This window comes from Tamandua tetradactyla, chromosome 19 (genome assembly GCF_023851605.1).
Source record: "Tamandua tetradactyla isolate mTamTet1 chromosome 19, mTamTet1.pri, whole genome shotgun sequence".
In the NCBI taxonomy this organism is placed as follows: Eukaryota; Metazoa; Chordata; class Mammalia; order Pilosa; family Myrmecophagidae; genus Tamandua; species Tamandua tetradactyla.
In genome coordinates this window covers 60,827,686-60,834,262 of record NC_135345.1, presented here as the reverse complement: position 1 = coordinate 60,834,262, position 6,577 = coordinate 60,827,686, and the positions used below count along the sequence as shown (strand labels likewise).

Below are 6,577 nucleotides of genomic sequence, written 5' to 3'. Positions count from 1 at the left end.
GGATACCTAGGAAACCCAGAAAACACCAAACAGGATAAACATGAAGGAAAATATACCCCATTGCCTGTTGATAAGCCAAGCAAATGCAAAGGAGAGAGTGTGGAAAGCAATTGGCAATGCATAAGGAAGTCCAAACTAGATTCCCCAGGATATATGTTGGGTCACAAATCAAGACTTAATAAATTCAAAATGTTGACTTCATACAATATGTACCCTCCAACTGCAAAGGAATAAATCTAGAAATCAATAGCAGCGGGAGAAAAAAAATATTCACTAATAGTGGAAATTAACATATGTTTGAACAACCAATTGTTTAAAAAGGAAATTAGAAGCAAAATTAGGAAATATTTTGATGTGAATGAAAATGAAATCATAATATACCCAAATTCATGGGCTGCAGCAAAGGCAGCAAAGGGAAATTTACAGCTCTAAATGTTTACATTGAAAAAGAAGGAAGACTTCAAATCATAGAATTAATCTCAATACTGGAACAACTAGAAAAACAAGAGCAAACTGAACCCACATGGAGGAGAAGGAAAGAAACAAAGATTATTTTAGAGATAAGCAAAATAGAATACAAACAAAAAGAAAGAAAGAATTAACAAAACCAAAAGTTTGCTCTTTATAAAAATCAATTAAAATGACAAACTTTTATCCAAACTGACAATGAAAAAGGAAAGATGATAAAAATAATAGAAATAAAATATTAAAAGGGGTACATTTCTACCAATCCCCTGAAATAAAATGGACTATAAAAAGATATTATAAACAACTTTATAGCAAAATATATAGATAATTTATTTATCTGTAAATTAGATAACCTAGATGAAATGGACAAATTCTTAGAAACACAAAAAACACCTATGTTGATTCAGGAAGAAATGGAAGATCTCAACAACCTGTTTACTGGTAAAAGGTTTGAATAATAATAAAAAAAACTCACAACAAAGAAAAGCCCAGGTATGAATGGCTTTACAGGGGATTTCTACCTAGCATCCAAGAAGAATTAGCTCCAATTATGCTCTAACGCTTCCAAAAAATTGAAAGTGAGGGATCACTATCTACTCATTCTATGACAACACCCTGATACTAAAGTCACATAAAAATACCACAAGAAAACAAAACGAAACTACTGACCAATATTTCTTATGAAGATGATGCAATAATCCACAATAAAACACTAGTAATCTGAATAGAAGCATATTCAAAGAATTATAAGAATCAAGGAGTTGTTAAAAGCATTATATACCAAGATTGGGTAGGATTTATCCCTGATATGCCATGGTCATTCAACACAAAAGAAGCAATTAATATAAGACACCAGATTAACAGAAAGAAGGGCAAAACCACACGATCATCTTGATAATTGCAGAAAATATCTTTGACAAAATACAGCACATTTCTTAATTTCAAAAAAACAAACAACAGCAACAAAAAAACCTTAGAACACTAGGAATAGTAGGAAACTCCTCAACGTGATAAAGGCCATAAGGAAAAAGCCCATGTCTAACATCCTGCTTAATAGTGAAAGACTGAAAACCTTTTCTCTAATATCAGGAACAAGTAAAGGATGCCCATTAGCAACACTGTTATTTAAAATTTACTGGTAGTTCTTGTCTGGGCACTTAGGCCACAAACAGAAGTAAAATACAACCAAATTTGGGAAGGAAGCAGTAAAACTTTCTTTATTTGCCTATGATATGATCTTATTTATAAAAAAAACTTGAACATTGACTGCAAAGCTTTTAGAACTAAAAAATGTATCCAGCAAAATTATGGGGCATAATATCAACACCCAAAACTCAGTAGTCTTTTTATACACAAGCAATGAACAACAGGAAGAAGAAATCAAGAAATAAATTACAGTCACAATAGCAATCAATAACAGCCATATCTGCAGTCTTTCCATATTCCAGAGGAATCTGTCATTTCAAGGTTCTATATTGGAGCTATCCATATATCTTCATTCCAAGTCTAAGTGATCCATTCCTTTACTATTTGCTCCTATTTGTGACATAAGATACTTTCTGGGACTGAGAATTCCACTGTCTCTGGAGCTTAGCATTCCATTCTTCAAGACATTAGGACTTCAATTATTACTGCCAAGGAGGTACTTGAGCTTACTTGTTGTCTTGAATTGTGATTAATTTCCTTGTGCCTACCATTTTATCTTTTCTGTTAATCTATAGCACTGAGCAACAAACACACTATACAGTTTTCCTTATGGTTTCCATTTCTCCCATGCCTATCAAAAGAAAGTAATATTGTATATCCTTCATGATAACATCCCATTAAAATTCACCACTGAGTAAAGTTTTAACTGCTTAATATGATATATACCCTGCTGGAGCAGGATAAAATAGGACAACTGCAAGCCCCTGGTTTCCTGATCAGCTCTGAAAGAATTAACAGACAACTGTGAGTCTTCTGTTTCTTATCTAGCTCCAAAGGAAGTAATACAGAGCACAGCTGCAAACTTCAGACACAAACTTCCTGGAACAAAAATTTCCCTAAACCTTCACAAACCATGGAAGTTTATAATTCTAGGCCCAAAGCAAACTCTTAATAATAGGAAGTATAAGGGGCATAAAGATTGCTAACCATTTTCTCAGAGACAAATTTTAGGCATGTGGCAACAAATAATCAATTCTGCTAGTTATCGAACTCCTCCTGGAACAAAGAGCACCTTGGGAGCCTGCACAAAGAAGACACCTAGTTTTCAAAGACTGCTTTCAAAACCTGTTACCAACAAAACCTTCCTATATAAAAGCGAACCCACTCCACTCAATGTGTGACCCTTGAACATGCTAATCTCCATAATGTGTACTCTCTATTTAATAAATTTCTCTTTTTTTAAAACTTTGCTCTTAATTCCTACTGGCCCTCTTGTCTCTAAATTATTTTAGTTTTGAGACTAATAAACCTGGATCAGGGCTCAGCTGGCACCATGGTCAGCAGATACCAGTTAAACTGCCCACAAACAGAAATAGTTCCTTTTGTCAGATTGACAGTGACTCATCTCTAAATTCTTTTTTTTTTTTTTGATTCTATTTTAATGTCTTAGAATGAATTCCCTGGAAACAGACTGTGGAATTGAGAATTGTGCACAGGTTTTTCAAGGAGTGTTCTTGGTAAACACATGTGCAGGAGAGTGAGGAAGGAGGGATCGGAAAAGGTAAGAAGCTGAAACATGATGCAGTTGCAGCTAAGGGTGCAGCCAACTCAACATGGAGCTGTGGACCTGGGAAGGTAGTTTGGAGTTGCTGAAATTTAGGTAATTTAGGTTGGGCCTTTGTTTCACTGTTTTAGTTATTTGCTATTGCTCAACTGCTGCAAAAGAATACAATGTTGGAAAGGGCAGCTACCTGTGTCTGAAGAATTCACAGTCAGGAAAATATCTATAAGCTGTTGTAAGGTAAGGTGGGGTTAGTGGGTTGTTGCTCCTGATTAAGGTAACTGTGTACCATATCAGAGTACACATTGCAACGAGACATTTGGGAAGCTAATGGAAAGAATAGCAAAATGGTAATAAATAACATCGATGAAAGAGGTAGAAAACTCTAAACCAACCCCTGGATAGAATGCTTAAAATCTGCCTTTGAAAGGACAAGAGAATGAGAATATCTTATAGTTATGTTTAGAGATATTTACTTTTCTTACAGAAAAAGTTGTAATCAAGGATAGCCACAAAAAAAGCAGGAAAAAGGGAGGCAATGAATTTTGAAGGCATACGTTTTCATTTAAATGGATGTCTACAGGATAGTCAAATATTTATCTGTGAAAGAGATTAGAGAATTGAGAAATATATCTCCGATTATTTAATGTACACACAGGCTCACACAGAAAGAGACAGAGAGGGAGAGAGAGAGAGAAGGGGAGAAGTATATTAGCTCAGTGGTAAGAGGCTAGATTTTGGAATAATTTGGTCTGGCACACTGATTATCTGGATGGAACAAAATGAAAACACATACCTATTTATAACATAAAACATAAATCATGTGCATTAAATATATAAATATAAAATTGAATTAAATTCTATAAAGGAAATTTAGGGAATTACATATGTAGAATTAATCTAATATTCTGAAACCTGAATATAAAATTAAATGATACTCATGTATGACTATATATATATTTTTAAATTTTGTATGTCAAAATACATAATGAAAAATTTAAGCTATACAATTGTAGAAAAAAGTTAATGTGTAATGGAAGAGCAGAAAAAGAATTACTATCTGTAATGTATAAAAAGGTATTACATATTCAAGTGTGGTAGTTAGATTCAGTTGACAACTTGGCCAGGTGAAGGTACTTAGTTCTGTTGCTGTGGACATGAGCCAATGGTATGTGAATCTCATCTGTTGCTCATTACATCTGCAGTCAGCTTAGAGGCATGCCTACTGTAATGAATGATGTTTGATTTAATTGGCTGGTGCTTAAATGAGAGAGCTCAACATAGCACAGCCCCAGCAGTTCAGCATACCTCATCTCACTCGCAGCTCAGCCCAGGCCTTTGGAGATGCAGAAAGGAATCACCCTGGGGAAAGTTGTTGGAACCCAGAGGCCTGGAGAGAAGAACAGCAGAGACCACCCTGTGCCTTCCCACATAAGAAAGAACCTCAGGTGAAAGTTCACTTCCTTTCCTCTGTAGAACTAACAAAATAAGTCCCCTTTTATTAAAAGCCAATCCGTCTCTGGTGTGTTGCATTCTGGCAGCTAGCAAATTAGAACATCAAGTAAAAATAAAAACCAAAAAAAAAGAAAAAAAAACGATAAGGTATATGAATAGAGAATTCATAGAAGTTCAAAATAAGAAACAAAAATAACCACTCAACTTAATATTTATTGGAGAAATGCAAATCAAAGCAACAGAAATACAAATAACACCTAACATGCTGGCAAATAATAGATCAAGTATTCTATTTTCTGGTCTTCTTCAGATATCTCGATGGAAATGAGTAAGTGAATGATTTGGTTTGGTTAAAAGAGGTAGTCTCCTCAGAGGTATAGTTTATTTTGATTTATACTAATAATATCGCAGCTTTTCAATCCTATATTTGATATATTTCCATGGCTTCATGTAAGCTTAATAGCCATCTCATTTAATGGAGAAGTTAAGGAAAGAACTTGAGCTTCATGTTGGTGTTTTTATTCAATGTCTGTTCTTACACACAATGGTTATTCAGTGTATTCTAAACATTTGTACCAAATAGTAACTCATTTTGAATTTTTAAAAAATTATGAATTCATCCTTTTTTGAATTATCAATAGAAAAGTTGTGGTCTTTACATATTTATATTTTTAGCAGAGCAAGTTATTTACCAAAGTGGTACACCAAGTACCCAAAACTATATTTTATTAAATTGATGCAAATTTTATCAACTATGTTATAATATATATTCTTTATGGCAAAAAGCTATTTTTATTAGAGTCATCATGCTTTTCTGTTTATATATCTTCACTTTTAATTTCTTTAAGCTAGCAGCAATTAACAAAGTGGGCACTCTCATTTACTAGTTTTCTTGATCTCTATTTTTACCTCTGATTACTTAAAATCCATTAATTAAATGCATCAATTTCCATTAAAACTATGGTTTTTCAAAGCCTAATAACTTATCATAATTACAGAAGAATTTCTGCATACCAGTATCTATTTATATTCTTACAACAATTTTGTGCATGCAAGTAATCACTGTTCTCATATAGAATATTTTAGTGTTTATTGAAGTATAATATATACACATTGAACTGAAAGCAAACAAAGCATGAATGTACAGATTGATTAATTTCTACATTTTGAATTTATCCATGTGTGATGATTAAGCTCATGGGTCAACCTGTCCAGGTTTGGGTGATGAATTGTTTAGTCAGGCAAGCGTTGGTTGATTGTTGTTGTGAGGACATTTCCTGTACTTAAATTATCAGTAAGTTAATTGCACCTACGCTTGATTACATTTATAGACAACTGAGGAGATTGCCTTCAAAACTGAAAGAAGCCTCATCTAAACATTTGAAGATTTTCAAAGGAGTAGTGATGATTTCGGCATTCAGAAGAGAGAATTTCGATCTCTACTTCAGCTGTACAGCTTCTTGTGGGGATTTCATTGAAAACCTTTTTTGGAATTAAGCCTGCCTTATAAAATTTGGTCTTGCCCATCCCCACAGTCAGGTGAGATGATTCTTATTAAGCTCTCATAATATTGACATAAATGTCCTGTTGGTTCTGTTTACCTAGAGAACCCTGACTAATGCACTATGTACCCAGCAGCCAGAATAAACAAATTAACATTAGAATGAAAAATGGATTGATTGCTATTTCAGGCCAAATGGATATTCATACAAAAAAAAGAAGAATTTTCACTCTTACTGCATAGCATTTGAGTTTGAAGTAATTGAATGGAAAACTAGGCTTTATTCTAGAGAGCTTTAGTTAAATCTAAATCATTTTTGGAACCACAAATTTATGTGGCATCGTACTGGTAAATAAGTTTTTCTGGCCCAAATGCTTGAACATCATGATAAAGCATTTGTGTCCATAGCCCATTTAATACTAAGTTGCTTATTTTCTTTATTTTAT

The 6,577-nt window shown here is 33.6% G+C and overlaps 1 long non-coding RNA gene across 1 annotated transcript; it reads left to right on the top strand.

Moving 5' to 3' along the window:
- Positions 1 to 2,047: 2,047 nt before the first annotated feature.
- On the top strand, positions 2,048 to 6,164 carry LOC143663648 (uncharacterized). The gene is made up of 4 exons (XR_013166090.1): positions 2,048 to 2,110; positions 3,065 to 3,175; positions 4,500 to 4,623; positions 5,962 to 6,164. It is a non-coding gene; the product is annotated as an uncharacterized LOC143663648 (long non-coding RNA).
- The last annotated feature ends 413 nt before the right edge of the window (positions 6,165 to 6,577 follow it).